The 16,552-nt window shown below is 42.7% G+C and overlaps 1 long non-coding RNA gene across 4 annotated transcripts in view; it reads right to left on the reverse strand.

The window, feature by feature from the left end:
* The window catches only part of LOC149120593 (uncharacterized), a 258,624-nt gene that overhangs the window by 204,199 nt on the left and 37,873 nt on the right, over positions 1 to 16,552 (reverse strand). For all 4 annotated transcript variants that reach the window (XR_016226350.1, XR_016226349.1, XR_016226352.1 and 1 more), the window contains one exon: positions 6,385 to 6,486. This is a non-coding gene — a long non-coding RNA (uncharacterized LOC149120593). The remainder of the gene's footprint in view (positions 1 to 6,384; positions 6,487 to 16,552) is intronic.

Consider the following 16,552-nt stretch of genomic DNA (forward strand, 5'->3'; position numbering starts at 1 on the left):
TTGCTGCCAGTCCACAATCCACAATGAAATGCAAAGATTGTGTATTTATAAACTTTTAGAGAATTTTTGGATGAGTAATTTTATGTCTACAAACCTGAAAAAATATATAACTGATATATTTTTAATTAATTTATTTATTGGAAAGGCAGAATTATAGAGAAAGAGAGAGATCTTTCAGCTACTGATGTCCTCCCCAAAATGGCCACAATGGCTGAGGCTGGCATAGGCTGAGACCAGGAGCCTGGAATTCCATTTGGCTCTCCCACGTGGGTGGCAGGGTGCCAAGTACTTGGGCCATCCTCTGCTGCCTTCCCAGGCACATTAGCAGGGAGCTAGATTGGAAGTGCAGCAGCTGGGACTTGAACCAGAGCTCCAATGTAGGTTGCCAGTGTTGCAGGCAGCAGCTTAAGTCATTGTGCCACACCAGCCCCTTTGAACTGATATTTTCTAAGTCTTTGGGCTTTTTTTTTAATTTTGTTTTCAAAGCATTTTAAATCTATTTTGCAAAATATCTATGACAAATTAGAATTTCTTTAAAGTTCCTAATTTCCAAATTAGAAAAAAATTTTAAAGTTTCATTTCTAACTTAGCCAACACCATACAGTCTTGATTACTACAGCTATGTAATGTCTCAAATCAGAGATTCCTCCCACTTTGTTCTTTTATAATATTTTCACTACTTGCCTTTCTTTATAAATTATAGAATAACCTTGTCTATATCCATGAAATACCTTGCTAGGATTTTTATGGAAACTGAGATAAACCTATAAGTTTGGGATCCATTGACATATTTAAGTCTAATTTGACTTCTTTGTCAACATTGTAGAGTTCTCAGCACGCAAGTCCTGCACATGTTTTGCTAGATTTACACTAAATATTTTGGGAGATGATTAGAGATTATACTGAGTTTTGATTCCAGTGCCCATGTGCCTGACACTAGTACATAAAATTACAACTGAGTTTTGTAAGTTTATCTTGTATCCTGAGATCTTACTGACTCGCTAAGCTCTAGGAGTTTTGTTTGTAGATTCTTTGAGATTTTCTCTGCATGAGGTCACTTCAAAAAGTTCTTTGAAAAATGGAATAAATATTTAAATATTTTGCTGCCAAAAAATTGAAATTCATGCAGTTTTCTCATAATATGAATTTTCCATAAACTTTTTGAAGCTTCCTTGTATTCAAGTTTGTCATCTGAAAAGAGGAACCACACTATTTCTTCCTGTCAATCTGTACACTTTTATTTTCTTTTCTTGCCTCACTGCACTTGCTAGAACTTTCTGTATTAGGTAGGCTCTGGTTTGAATCCATCTTGGTTGCAGAACACATTCAATATGACTTCATTTCTTTTAAATTTAAAATCGTCTGGATTAACCCTTTTCTCATTATCCAGTCTCTGCCAACTGCTCTAAAGTTTACTTTATTTGCTATTAATGTAATCACTCCCACGTTCCTCAGTTAACACTTGTAGGTTAATTGACATATCTTCTTTTCCACCCTTTTACTCTATCTACATATATCATTATATATGAAGTAAGTTCACTGAAGGCAGCATATAACTGTTTTTTAATCCACTCTACAAATCTCTTGCTCTTAATGTACTTAATCATTTATATTTGATATAATTACTGATTTAATAAGGCATGAGTCTTTTTGTTTCCTGTTTCTTCTCTCAGTTGGTCTCTGTTTTCTTCCTCCTGCCTTCCTGCATGTTATTTGAGGATCTTTTTAGATTCCACTTTGACTTACCACATGGGTTGTTTTTAGTGCATATCTCTTTGTAGGAGTGTCTTGTGATAGCTGGTAGTATTAATTATGTCATAATTTACCACAGTCTACTAGTGTCGTACATTTACCAGCTCAAGTGAAGAAGAGAAAACTTGCTTTCCTTTCCATTCCTTCACCCTTCAATACAATCTTTTTAATATTTCCTTTATGTGTTTTTATTTTTTAACTTTTATTTAATAAATATAAATTTCCAAAGTACAGCTTATGGATTACAATGGCTTTTCCCCCCCCATAACTTCCCTCCCACCCGCAACCCTCCCATCTCCCACTCCCTCTCCCATTCCATTCACATCAAGATTCATTTTCAATTATCTTTATATATAGAAGATCAATTTAGTATAAATTAAGTAAAGATTTCAACAGTTTGCACCCACACCAAAACACAAAGTGTAAAATACTGTTTGAGCACTAGTTACAGCGTTAATTCACATTGTACAACACATTAAGGACAGAGATCCTACATGAGGAGTAAGTGCACAGTGACTCCTGTTGTTGACTTAACAATTTGACACTCTTATTTATGGTGTCAGTAATCACTATAGGCTCTTGTCATGAGTTGCCAAGGCTATGGAAGCATTTTGAGTTCGCGGACTCCAATTTTATTTAAACAAGGTCAGAGAAAGGTACCTCCTTCTTTGATGGCCCATTCTTTCCACTGGGATCTCACCCGCAGAGATCTTTCATTTAAGATTTTTTTTTTTTTTTTTTGCCAGAGTGCCTTGGCTTTCCATGCCTAAAATACTCTCATGGGCTCTTCAGCCAGATCTGAATGCCTTAAGAGCTAATTCTGAGGCCAGAATGTTGTCTAGGGCATCTACCATTCTATGAGTCTGCTTCCCATGTTGGATTGTTCTCTCCTTCTTAATTTTATCAGATAGTATTAGCAGACACTGGTCTGGTTTATGTGATTCCTTGACTCTTAGACCTATCATTATGATCAATTGTGAACTGAAATTGATCACTTGGACTAGTGAGATGGCATTGGTACATGCCACCTTGATAGGATTGAATTGGAATCCCCTGGCGTGTTTCTAACTCTACCGTGGCAAAGCCCAGGCTGTTGCAAGTAAGTGAGCCAGTAGATCCAAGATCTCTCTCTCTCTGCCTTTCAAATACAATGAAAACAAATAAATAAAAATTTAAAAAATAATATAGACCCCTCCCCAAAAAAGAAATTTCTGTAAACAGAAAAGACAGGATAAAAGAAAGAATCTTGGGATATTACAAAAAAAAGAAAGACTATGGTAAACAAAAATATGGAGAAACATATTTTATTTGCTCAGTTTTCTCAATCATGTTTGACAACTGAAGCAAAATTTATAAGATTATTGGATGTGGTTATAAAAACACGTAAAGCTAGCGCCGCGGCTCAATAGGCTAATCCTCCACCTGCGGCATCGGCACCTCAGGTTCTAGTCCCAGTTGGGGTGCAGTATTCTATCCCGGTTGCTCCTCTTCCAGGCCAGCTCTCTGCTGTGGCCAGGGAGTGCAGTGGAGGATGGCCCAAGTGCTTGGGCCCTGCACCCCATGGGAGACCAGGAGAAGCACCTGGCTCCTGCCTTCAGATCAGCGCGGTGTGCTGGCCGCATCACGCAGGCCGCAGCAGCCACTGTGGGGTGAAGCAAGGGAAAAGGAAGACCTTTCTTTCTGTTTCTCTCTCTCACTGTCCACTCTGCCTTTCAAAAAAAACAAACACATGAAGTGTTCTCCCTGATTGGTGACAACTGACCGAGCACCAAAAAGGAAACTTGTTGAAGTGAAATGGACACTATGAGAAATGGTGACTTGATCAGCCCTTGTCCTGACTGTTGATGAACAACTTAATACTTCATCCCTTTTAGTAATTTTTGTCCTACTTAATACTATTGGTTGAACTCTGTAATTAACACACAATTATTCTTAGGTGTTTAAATTTAACTGAAAAGTGATCTCTGTTAAATATAAGAGTGGGAATAAGAGAGGGAGGAGATATACAATTTGGGACATGCTCAATCAGACTTGCCCCAAATGGTGGAGTTAGAAAGGTGATGGGGATTCCAATACAATCCCATCAAGTTGGCTTATTAAACCTGCTGGTTTATGACTTTTGCCAAATTGAGAAGTTTTAGCCATTATTTCTTTTTTTATTTTATTTTTTTAGCCATTATTTCTGTAAGTACATTTCTTTGTCCTATCCTTTTTCTATTCTTTCTGTGGCTCTCATGTCATCAATGTTAGATGCCTTGTATTATAATATTCCAAGTCCTACAGGTTCCTGAGGTTCTGTTCATTTCTCTCAGTCCATTTTACTTTTTGTTCAGATTGGGAACTTTCTATTATTCCATCTTCTTTTTAAAATGTATTTGAAAGACAGAGTTATACAGAGGGAGAGACAGAAAAAGAGAAAGATCTTCTATCCACTGGTTCACTCCCCAAATAGGCCAGATTGGCCAGAGCTGGGCTGAGCCAAAGCCAGGGGCCTAGAACTCTATCATCTGTGGCTTCCCCAGGTGCATTAGCAGGGAGCTGGATCAGAAGTGAAGCAGCCAGAACTTGAATGGGTGCCCATTTGGGATGCCAGCATTGGAGGCAGTGGCTTAAGCCACCATGTTACAACGCCGGCCCCTCCTCTGTCTCCTGGTTTACAGATCCTTCCGTGCCCTCCACTCTGCTGTTAGTCCATTCACTAAGTTTTGTGTCTCAGCAACTGCAGTTTCCACTCTGTTGTGTCCATTTGGTTCTCCTTACGGCTGCTGCTTCTTTGCTGAGACCTTTTATTTCTTTTCGGAGTCTAGTTTTTCATTTGTCTCAAGAATGTCTATGATTGCTGCAGAAGCATTTTTATCCTGGCTGCCTCAAAGTATCTGCCAGACAATTGTAACATCTCTAGCATCTTGCTGTTGACATTAACTGTCTTTTCATTCGGTTTGTGATCTTCCTGGGTCTTGATATGATGAGGAATTTTCAGTTGAAACCTGGACGTGTTTGTATTATCAGACTTTGGATCTTATTTTAACCTGCTGTTTTAATTGTATTTTATTAGTATCTCTCCAGAGACAAAAGAAGGTACATCGGCTCATCCCAAGATGGCACTGGGAATACAGTTTCCTTATTCAGTCTTCACTGACATCCATGTCTCATTACTGTTAGAGGTAAGAGTTCCTACAAGCCTCCTGTGGTCTCCATTGACACTCCGATAGAAGTGGCAATGTCAAAGGTCAGGACTCTCCACTAGGCCTTCTCTTATACCCCTCTTGCTAGGGTTTGAATGTGTACCGTGAACCCTCCAGTGTGATAGCATGAAGAGATGGGTCTTAAATCAACAATCAGCCCTTGAGGGCACCTCAATAATTCCATTATTGGAATTAAGGCCCTTATAAAAGAGACTCCACATCACATGTTGCTGGCTTTCCTTTCTCCCTTCCACCATGTGAAGTCACATTGCCCCTCCCCCTGCAGGAGGTAGCGCTCACCCAACAGCTGAACCTGCACCTGCCTCCACTGGAGAGTACCCAGCTTCCAGAACTGTGAGAAAGCAAATTTCTGTTCTTCATAAATAACCCAGACTTAGGTGTTTTGTTATGGAAATACCAGTGACCCCAGAGGGGAAAGAGGAGGGCCTCTTACCACCGCCAGGTAGGGGGTGGAATGGAATCCAGGCCTTCCACATTGAAGCCTGTTGAAGCTCTAAGGTGGGAGTGGGGAGTCTTGCTTCCCAGCATGGGTAGGAAACCTTTTTCTGCCAAGGGCCATTTGCATATCGATAACATCATTTGTGGTCCATACAAAATTTTTAACTTAAAAATCAGTCTGCTATAGATTCGTTGAATTTCAAGTCCCACCTGTGGTTGCCTTGGCAGGGCCAGACTGAATGATTCTGCAGGCCTTACATGGCCTGTAGGCCAGAAGTTCCCCCTCCCTGGAAGACGACGTCGCAGCTCCCCAGTCTGCCTTCTCTGTTGCCACCCCACTGCTGGGGACTCGTAGTTTGTTAAGAGTCTCACAAAAGTGGACGTCAAAGCTCCTTACTCAGCCTTTGCTAGTGGTTAGGGATGGGGCTACAATTTTCCTGTGGTGTCAATTGGTGATTCTCTGAAGTTTTCTATCTTGCTGGGTTGCTGTTTTCTTGGTTCTTTGGCAAAAATTACCAGGCTTTTAGTGGGGCATTGTTTTTCTTCTCTCATTAACATGTCTGGGTTGTTGGATTCTTCAGTCCCAAGTAAGGAATAGATGCAATCAAAAGAAAACCAGGTGGGCTCAGCACTATGGTGCAGTGGGTTAAAGCCCTGGCCTGAAGCGCCAACATCCCCTATGGGCGCTGGTTCGAGATCAGGCTGCCAATTCCTATCCAGCTCCCTGCTTTGGCCTGGGAAAGCAGTAGAAGATGGCCCAAGTCCTTGGGCCCCTGCACCCATGTGGGAGACCCGGAAGAAGCTCCTGGCTCCTGGCTTCAGATTGGTGCAGCTCCGGTCATTGCAGCCAATTGGGGAGTGAACCAGCGGATGAAAAACCTCTCTCTCTCTCAGCCTCTCCTTCTCTCTCTGTGTAACTCTGACTTTCAAATAAATAAATAAATCTTTGGGAAAAAAAAAAGAAAGAAAGAAAACCAGGCGAACTCACCAATGTTATTCCTTGGTCCATAGCCAGTCTGCCTTCTCTCCACCTACTGATGAGTCTTCTGATGTTTGTTTGACATGTGATGTCCATAGGATTTTTAGTTCCCTTCAGCAAGGAGAACAGGAGAGTATTATTACTCCACTTTCTCAGAGGCACAAGATCTAAAACCAATTTTTTAAAAACGTATAAAGAAAACATAGTCTCTCTTAATAACTCTCCTTTTCCACAAAAATCATTGGTGTTAATAGCCTGGAGTGTATCCTTTCACTCACTCTTCATACCCAATTACACACACACACACACACAAAACACAGGTTTTGTGATTATTTTTACCTAAAAGAAGTATCATATTATAAACCTTTCTATGCCACTCATTCCTCTAATTTATAATATGTAATAGATATGCTCCAGCAGTCATAAATCTAACTGAGTCAACATTAAAGGGTCATGATTATTTGTTTCTAGTTTTATTGCCTTTACATGGGATGGGTTACCAAAAATAGGACATATCAAGACAAACAGTATATGTATTTACAGTGAATGAATATGGCCTCCAATATCATATTTCTGCCAGTGATGTATGAGAATATACATTTATTCCAGCACCTTTGCCAGCTCTAGAGGGTTTTTTTTTTTTTTTTGCCAGTCTAGCAGCGGTAAAATAGTATCTCATTTTACTTATTTATTCATTCATTTGTTGGCTTATTTATTTGAAAGGCAGAGTGACAAAAAGAGAGGGAGAAACAGAGAGATCTTCTATCTGCTGATTTACTCTCCAAATGCCTGCATCAGCCAGGGCAGAGACAGGCCAAAGTCAAGAGCCAGGAATTCCATACAGGGCTCCCATGTGGGTGGTAGGACCCAAGTACTTGAGCAATCACCTACTGCCTCCCAGGGTGCACATTAGCAGGAAGCTGGATTGGAAGCAGTGGCAGAACTCAATCCCAAGCGCTCCAGTGTAAGATGTGGGGGTCCCAAACGACGGCTTAACCCACTGCACCAAAATACTCACCACGGTATTTCATTCTTATGAACATACAATTATTGCCCACCTTGATGATCTCTATTTTTCCTTTTTCCATTTTCCTGTTGGGGGTTAGCATATGGCTCCTTTATGAGAGCTCATTGTACAGTTTTATCTATCAAATGTACTGCAAATACATTTTCTCTAACTCCAACCTATTGTCGGAGACTTTTGTGAACATTTTCCTTATCACATTAACCACGTTGCATTGTCCTCTTTTGACAATTGCTGTCTGCTATCTCCTGTGCTCCTGAAGCTAAGGATCATTTGCTCAGCTCTGCAGCCCCAGTCCTAAGCAATAATTTGTGCATAGGAAGTGCTCAAAGAGTCTTTGAATGGGTTGTTAAATTTCTATCTCAATAAAAAAAAATCCCTCCATGTTACCCCCCTCCTTTGTGCCACCATGAGCGACATGTTAATTACAGATGTTCTATCAAGTGTCAGTGTAACCGGAACAATTACAATGTGAAGCAAAGAGTACAGTTAAAATGACAGCACCCTTATCCTCATGAGCATGAGAAAGGACAAGAAAATTGCACCATCTGCCTGGAATTAGATGGAAAGGCTCAGCTCATACAGGACATTGCAGGAGATGAACAGGAGTGTGCATATTTGTTATTCCGGGTTATGAGGCTATTTTCACGTTATCTGTCATTTGTGCAACAATCTGATGCCACAGTTGGCCCAAAGCCTTTATACAAAGCCACCTAGGAGGGAGCAGATGTGAGATAAAGGAGGAAGAAGATGTTTCTCTCCTGTCCAAGGGGCTGCCCCCTACTTTGAACTCTGAAGTTTCCTACTTTAGAACTGGGGAGCCTCCTGGTCAACCTCTACCATCAAAATAAAGTAACAGAGTAGAGGGTTAAACAGAAGATGGAAGAAAGAGGTGGATGGAGGGCAAGTGGAAGAAGGAAAGGAAATAATTAGAGGGCAAATGTTTATAAGGGAATAAGGAGACAGAGGTACCTGGGGATGTCCTTGAGATAGGAGAAAGGACCCTGTCTTCAAAGTTAGACAAATGTCACTTCTAATCTTTCCCGTTACCTGCTGACTCCTCTCTGTGGTGTTCAAACTGACTGGTTACCTTAACTGCACCTGAGCTCACAGCTGCCAGCACCAACCTCCCTCCATCCTTGCCACAGAAAAGCTCCGTGTTCCATTCCACACCTGGCTGCTTTTGTTGACTTAACTGTGTGGCTCACGCTCAGCCTGAATTGAAGATTTTGATTAGGTGGCCCCTTAGATTCAACGTTAGCTGCAAAAAGATGCATCCCTTGTTTCTGAAAGCCACCTTTCTTACCCAGGATCAAAGGACAGTGTTTCTCTGATTCCTTTTCCATTCCTGAGCCTTGCTTCCGAGACCCCAGTGAGGTCAGAAGAGCCCAGCTGTCTGCATAATCCTGCCAGTCCCAGAGAGGGTGCACCTGGCCATGCAGTGGTATCCTCTGTTGACCTCGCTAAATGTTCCCAGGAAGCAAAGTCATACAAAGTCATCACCTGGTGGCTCCTGTGATGATTGTTTGTGAGAGAAGGAACGTGGTGCGAGACAGAATCACTGTTCAACATGGATTTGTTAAGTATCTAGTTGGAAAGCAAAATGAAGATACCATTCATAACATATGTTACCCGGAACTTTTTTCTTTTTCATTTTATTTGAAAGATACAGAGAGGGAGCTCCCATGTGCTGGTTCATTCCTCCAAATAGCCACAATGGTGCCCAGCTAGAGTCAAAGCCAGGAGCTGGGAACTCAACCCAAGTCTCCCATGTGGATGGCAGGGACCAAGTACTTGCAGCATCACCTGCTACTTCCCAGGGTGTGCATTAGCAGGAGGCTGGGAACAGGAGGCAGAGCCAGGACTCAATCCCGAGCACTCTGATATGGCATGCCTTTGTCTCCAATGCCCACCCCCCAGCAGAACTTTTGGCTAGAAACATGAAAGAACTCTTTATAAAAAATCAAAAGCCTGGGGCTGGGGCTGTGGAGTAGCAGCCTACACACCAGCATCCCATATGGGTGCCAGTTGATGTCCCAGATGCTCTACTTCTGATCCAGCTCTCTGCTAGTGGTCTGGGAAAGCAGCTCAAGTGCTCAGACTCCTGTACCCACATGGGAGACCAGGGAGATCCTGGCTTCGGATTGACCCTGCTCCGGCCATCGTGGCCATTTGGGGAATAAACGAGCAAGTGGAAGACGTCTCTCTCTCTCTGTCTCTCCCTCTCTCTCTCTCTCTCTCTAATTCTGCCTCTCAAATAAATAAATAAATCTTAAAAAAATGAAAAGTCAAAAAAGAAAACCTAATTGAAACATATGCCATTCTTCTAATTAGGAAAAGTCACTATTCTAAAGAGAGGCCATTCATCCTTGAATCTGTGAGTGGACTGTAAATGGTTACAATGGAGCCCAATATTCTTGGAACTTAGTAATTCTATAAAAGGTTTCATCTGGGGAAAAAAAACTGTATGCCTAACAATAGTCAATAAATTCTTGAGATAGAAGAATAACAGTAAGGGACCACATATCACAACATATTACGAACTCATAATGACAAAACAATATAATACTAGTCCAGGAATAGGCCTATGTATGAATGGAGCACAATTTGAGACTCCAGAAATAGATCAGAATTCAGCGTCTGATAAAAATGAAATTTCTCATTGATGAAAGCAGGAGGGAGCTATTCAATAAATGCTGTTGTGGTACAATTGTCTATTCACTCAAGAAAAAATTAAGTTAAATTGCAATCTTATAGCAGACACAAAAATCAATTGACACTTAATTGAAGTCTAAATAGAAAAAATAAACACTGAATGTATTGAACCACATTTACTTATCACAACGGCCCTGAAAGAACTATGATGCCCATTTTTAAGATGCAGACTCTGAGGCTAGAAAGACCATGTGGCTTACCTGAGGTAACACAGGGTCATGAGCCACAAGACACTTTGTTCTCCATGTGCCCCCCACCCCGCCGCCGCTGCAGCCACTGGATTTACCTCGTATTTGTAACTCCCCCCAGCTAATACCTCTTATCCAATGATCACCAATTCCAGCCAAAGGCAGAACCTATGCAGAGAACCTGGCAAGATTTTAGGTTCAAAAAAAAATTTTTTTTTCAGGTAAAAACCTCCAGCTTCACAACTTGAGCCTGCCTCAGGGGAGGTCATGTATTCCCTGAGCAGGTGCCATGGGGGAGGCCATGGCTGGGGTGGGAGGAGGTCGGGGATGGAACAGACTAGGAACTGGTGATCTTCTGGTGCTTTAACTGCAGATGAAAGAATTGAACATTGTCCTGCGGGGAAATGAGCAGGTGCCCTCTAAAGAGACTGGAGGGGCCCTGCCTATCAGCTCCACCCTTTCTAACCAGAGTTGCCCCTCCAATGAATGGAGGTTCAGTCCTTGCATATTCCTCCCAACCATGTTCCAAGACTGAGAAAGGAGCTCACAGACTGCAGGGGGCAAGAGAGACCACACCAAGTACCGAATGCATTCAGGGCTGCATTTGGGTCTCACATGGAAGTACTGTAAAGAAGAGAGGGGGCCACTACTGACCATCCCTAACCCTAATCTCTACTGCTTGAGTCTCACCCAGTTCTTCATTCATTCCCTCACAGTTCCTAAACTAAGTCCAAGTCCAAGTCTAAGCTTAAGCCTTCCCTAGCCTCTCCCAGACCACCCTATTTCTCCAATATTTCCCAATAACCTGTTTCTCTTACTATCCCTCCAGGTCCCTAATTATGTGCAAACCCTCATCTGTCTGCTCCCAGCACACAGGTAGCCCAGTCACTTCTGTGCTTCACACTCCCGTATCTCTTCTGTCCCTCTACTTAATGCACAGAAGAGAAAGTCCCTTTGGGAAGGATACGAGTTGCTTAGGGCTAAGGGGATGAAACGGAATTCCACGTAAAGCTAACATGAGGACAAACATACAAGCGTCAAAGATCTCCGCACACAGTAAAAGTTCTAGTAAAGCATACGTGGGAATGGAGTGTGAGAGTGGAGGCTGGAGGGTGGCATCAATTGTGAAGGATTCAGAATTCTACATTTAAAAAGTAGGGTTATTCATTTTAAAAGGAGGTGCTGGATGGAGGTGGGTGTTTGGCCTAGGATGCCCACATCACATATCAGAGTACCTAGGTTCAACACCTAGCTCTGGCTTCAGATTCTAGCCTCCTGCTAACGCAGCCCCTGGGAGGCAGTGCTGATGGCTCTAGTGAGTGAGTTTCTGCCACCCACATGGAAGATCTGGATTCGGTTTCCAGATCCCAGCTTTAGCCCCAGCTGGGGTCCACTGGGGGCATCAGGGTAGGGGGCTGGGGGGATGTAAACCAGCTCGCTCGCTCGCTCGCTCTCTCCCTCAAATAAATATTTGTTTAAAAGGAGGCCCTGGAAGGAACTGGTCCTCTTCATTCCTAGATTTATAAGATATAGCAGAAAAACCATAAAATGGCATCCAGTCTTGAAAACTAGGAAGACGTCAGACCTTCAGCTGCAGATGACGTCAAGTGATGCTGGTGATAATGTGCAGAAAAGGGTACGGTTAGGGTTTCCTCGCTCTGTTTTTTAGCAAATCCAGGGAGCCATGTCTGTCACCAGTATCTTGGATGCTGCCTCTGATGCTCCTTCAGGGTTCAGACTCTTCGTCCAGGCTCCTTGCTAGCTCCTCCAGCGCCTGCCCCTGCTCAGGACAACCTTTCTCAGCCCCAGTGATAAATGCTACTCTCATATCCTGTCCATTTTGACCTCTTGGAGGTTTAGATTCCAAAAATAGTGGAGAGCTCTGCAAACAATATATATTCCTTTCTCTAAATATTATGCCCTCTCAGTATCTCTCTTGCTCTCTTATTTCCTTTCCATTCTTCTCTTCCTCTGCTTCTCCTCTGTTGCAAATACACGTGCATAAAAAATTTTACAATTTTCCCAAAAGAAATGAATACAAAGTATCATTATTTTCATTCAGTTCATAATAGGCATGATTTTTAACCTACTGGCATAAGTAATCAACAGCTAAAGCATCATGCTAACCTATTCAGTACAATTTGGCCACAGAGTCTGACTTTCTTTCTTAAAAAATTTCATGTGTAAATTTTGACCCAGGGGAAAAAAAGACTTGATAGAAATAATGACTACTACACAGATAGGAGCCAAGATCAGTAAAATTTTATATGGACAATAATCAATACATCAAATTTTGTTTCAGGTCTTAATTGGACAAGAATTGATCTAAATGACAATAATTTCAGTAGAGTTAACATTTTTGGAAACAGTCTAACTGTGCTATGTACAAAATTGATCAAGAGATTAAATTGGCTTAATGGAATTCACTCCAGAAAACATTTTCTCTATGGAAAGTCCATCTAAGTTGATATAATTCTAATTAAAGGTCTTGAATTCAAAATGTTCTCAGTCAAAAGAACAGGAGCAATTCTCCTCAAAAAGAGAGGCCAAAATGATGAGGTCAAAATGTCCTGTGGTATAGCAACAGGTTTAAGTGGACACCATGCTGGGTCACTTCAATTTGCCCCAAAGCAGTGCTTTTTATTTCCTCTAAAAAAATAAAGAAAATGAAAAAAATAACTATGTGACTCTCTAGGAGTCACACAGGGATTTGTGAGTTTCTTAGATACTTGGAATATTGTAACAGTAGAGAATACATGTGTGAACACAGAGAACAACTATAAGATGAGGACAACAGCAGAACCTACTCATGGGATATTGTAAGAATCAAATGAAATGATCCCTAAAATACACTTAGCTCCTTACAAGGGAAGAGCACAACAAATGTTTGTGATGTCAGCATCATAGTATCTGAAATGAAATGGTAGACAGATTTACTTGCTAGTCACAATACCGGGTTAGATTTAGAGAAACAACTTCTACTTCTTGCAGTTCTCCTCTGAAATCAATCTGACCAGCTCCTACTCCCTGCTTCCCAAGGCATGCACTAGTGCACACATGCTCCCCCACAGCAAGGATCTGCCCTGTGCCTTGGCTCTGCTGTTCCTCTTCCAGGAATGCCCTCTGTCTCTCATCCCCACCTGGAAAATATTTTGTGTCCTTCACAACCCAAAATAATGTTATTTCCTCTCTGAATTTTCTGTGGGCTTTTCTGCTATGCTCTCAGAGTCTTTTATATATATTTTATCACCTTGGACTATAAAAGTTTGGTGCTGTTTTCCCCATTACACCAGGAGTTCCTTGAGGCCCTTTGAACCTTTCAGAACTTGACACCCTGAACTTGCTCAGTAGATGTCTGTTGGGCCAGATTTGTGTGATATCCAAATTAAGCTAAATCTTCCCTGTAGAGAGATTCATGCATGCAATCTGGTCTATTTCATAAGGAGAACTAGACTGTATGGTCTTTAAATAGGAATATGTCTGGTCAGTAAGCCACCATCTTACCAAACTCCGATTTACTGCTAAGAGATAGCTTCTGGAAGAACAGGAGTTTGAGGCAGTGGTCAATGCACCACTTGGGACCCCCACATCCCATATCTGAATCCCAGAATTCAAGTCCAGGCTCTGCTTCTAACTCCTCTGCCTCCTGCTAACACGCATCCTGAGATGCAGCAGATAAGGGTTCAAGTACCAGGGTCCCTGCCACCCATGTCGAAGACATGGATTGAGTTCTGGGTTCCTGGCTTTGGCCTGCCCTAGCCCCAGCTAGCTGTAGGCATCTGGGGAGTAAATCAGCAGATGGAAGATCTCTCTCCAACTGTCTGTCTCTCTCTGCCTCTGCTCTCTGTAACTCTGCCTTTCAAATAAATAAATAAATCTTTAAAAAAAAAAAAAGAAAGAAAGAATAAAGGTTCTGGAACATTCCACAGGCCTGTGCAGATGTTTACCTTAAAAGGTGTGTACCCGTTGGGTTTACAAGAAGTTTTCCTCTTGATCAACAGAGATATCCTTCCTGACACAGCCAGATTTAGGAGCCCTCTGCCTGCAGCCACCGAGGTCCTGAGAAGTTGTACCACAGTGGTTTCCGGAATTATCTGATGCCAGGAGATCCATCGCATTCCAGTTTACTATTATGGTGGGATGAATTACTGAGACATTCATGCATTGAGAGTTACAAGAGCAAATGTGCATTTGTGCTCTGGAACCTGAACTTCTCTCCTCTCTTATTCTAAGAAACAAGCCAGACCTACGTTTGTTCTTTCCTCAGTGTTTGTAAAGCAGAAAGCCAACATTCCTGAAAGCATCTCCCTGCCCCGCTGGCTTTTACAAAAACATAAGACTAACAAGAGGCCGGCGCCGCGGCTCGCTAGGCTAATCCTCTGCCTTGCGGTGCCGGCACACCGGGTTCTAGTCCCGGTCAGGGCGCCGGATTCTGTCCCGGTTGCCCCTCTTCCAGGCCAGCTCTCTGCTGTGGCCCAGGAGGCCAGTGGAGGATGGCCCAAGTGCTTGGGCCCTGCACCCCATGGGAGACCAGGAGAAGCTCCTGGCTCCTGGCTTCAGATCAGCACGGTGCGCCGGCCACAGCGGCCATTGGTGGGTGAACCAACGGCAAAGGAAGACCTTTCTCTCTGTCTCTCTCACTATCCACTCTGCCTGCCTAGGTGACTCTAGGTATCCTGGAGAAGGGAAAAAAAGATTGATGGGTACCCAAAGGTGGGCGCTAAAGGAGGAAACATCAAGAGGAAAAGGTCCCACCACACAGGGAAACAGATGGGATCCTCAGGAACAGGTTTGGTTGCTAACTCACACCCCAACAGAACCTGCAAGACTTGGCAGGACTTTGCAGTAAATGACTGCATGGCAGGCCAGGGAGCCTGGGGATTCAGCAAACTGGACTTTCAGCCCTAGAGAAAATGATCACATGTAACAGGCATGTAACAGAAGCCAAGTGTCATAGTTTCAACAAATCACATGGACTTGGCACAGATAAGGAGTACTGACCAAGACCAGAAGAGACCTCCTCAAGTATTTTACACCACTTAAAATTCTGTAATTCCAAAATGAGCTGGAAGAGTAGAGTGACCTCCAATAAAGATAACACACAGTTGTGTATCAGCAAGGCACATGGCTGGTTCAGTGTGGAATTAAGAAAATAATTAAGGGCCGGCCTTGTGGCATAGCAGGTTAACCCACTGCCTGTAACTCTGGCATCCCATATCAGAGTGATGATTTGAGTCACAGCTGCCTGCTAATGTACCTGAGAAAGCAGTGGAAGGTAGACCACTTGGGTCCCCACCATCCAAGTGGGAGACCTGGATGGAGTGCTAGGCTCCTAATTTGTGGCTATTTGGGGAGTGAACCCGCAGATGAAAGACTCATATTCTCATTCTCATTCTCTCTTTCTCTCTCTCTCTCTCTCCCCTTCACCTTCCCCTCCCTTCTCCTCCCCATCCCTCCCTCCCTCTCTCCCTCTGCCTTTCAAATAAATAAAATAAATCTTTTTAAAGCAGAAATAAGGAAAGGAAAGGAGATGACATTCCTCGCCACATCCTGCATGGGGTTGTGAATTCATAGCTACATCACATGAGGGCTCTTTGATGCAGAACAGAGGACTTGAGGACCCTGGAGAGTTAAACAGAGGTTACCACAGAGGCAGGCGGAGGAAGTGGGGAGAGGTAAGACAAAGGACACAGAATAGGAGATGTGTGGTGTGAGCATGCTTACACATCTCACAAGAACTTTAATAAAATTATATTGGGGCCGGCACTGCGGCGTAGTGGGTAAAGCCGCCGCCTGCAGTGCTGGCATCCCATATGGGTGCTGGTTCAAGTCCCGGCTGCTCCACTTCTGATCTAGCTCTCTGCGATGGCCTGGGAAAGCAGTATGTACCCATGTGGGAGACCCAGAAGAAGCTTATGGCTCCTGGCTTCAGATCGGCGCAGCTCCAGCCGTTTCAGCCAATTGAGGAGTGAACCAGCGGATGGAAGACCTCTCTCTATGCCTCTCCTTCTCTCTCTGTAATGCTTTCAAATAAATAAATAAGTCTTTAAAAAATAAATAAATAAAATAAAATTATATTATGTTAAGAGTTTTTGTTAAAAAGTAGATTTTAGTTATGCTCATCAAGCAAACAAAGTAAAACTATGTGAGATGATGTATATGTTAATGTGCCTCACTGTATTGATACATATCTTGTAGCACCATATTACCAACCACAAATATACACAATACAATTTATTTTTAAAAAATT

Source organism: Oryctolagus cuniculus, chromosome 19, assembly GCF_051225735.1.
Source record: "Oryctolagus cuniculus isolate XC-2025 breed Fujian yellow rabbit chromosome 19, ASM5122573v1, whole genome shotgun sequence".
NCBI classification, from domain to species: Eukaryota; Metazoa; Chordata; class Mammalia; order Lagomorpha; family Leporidae; genus Oryctolagus; species Oryctolagus cuniculus.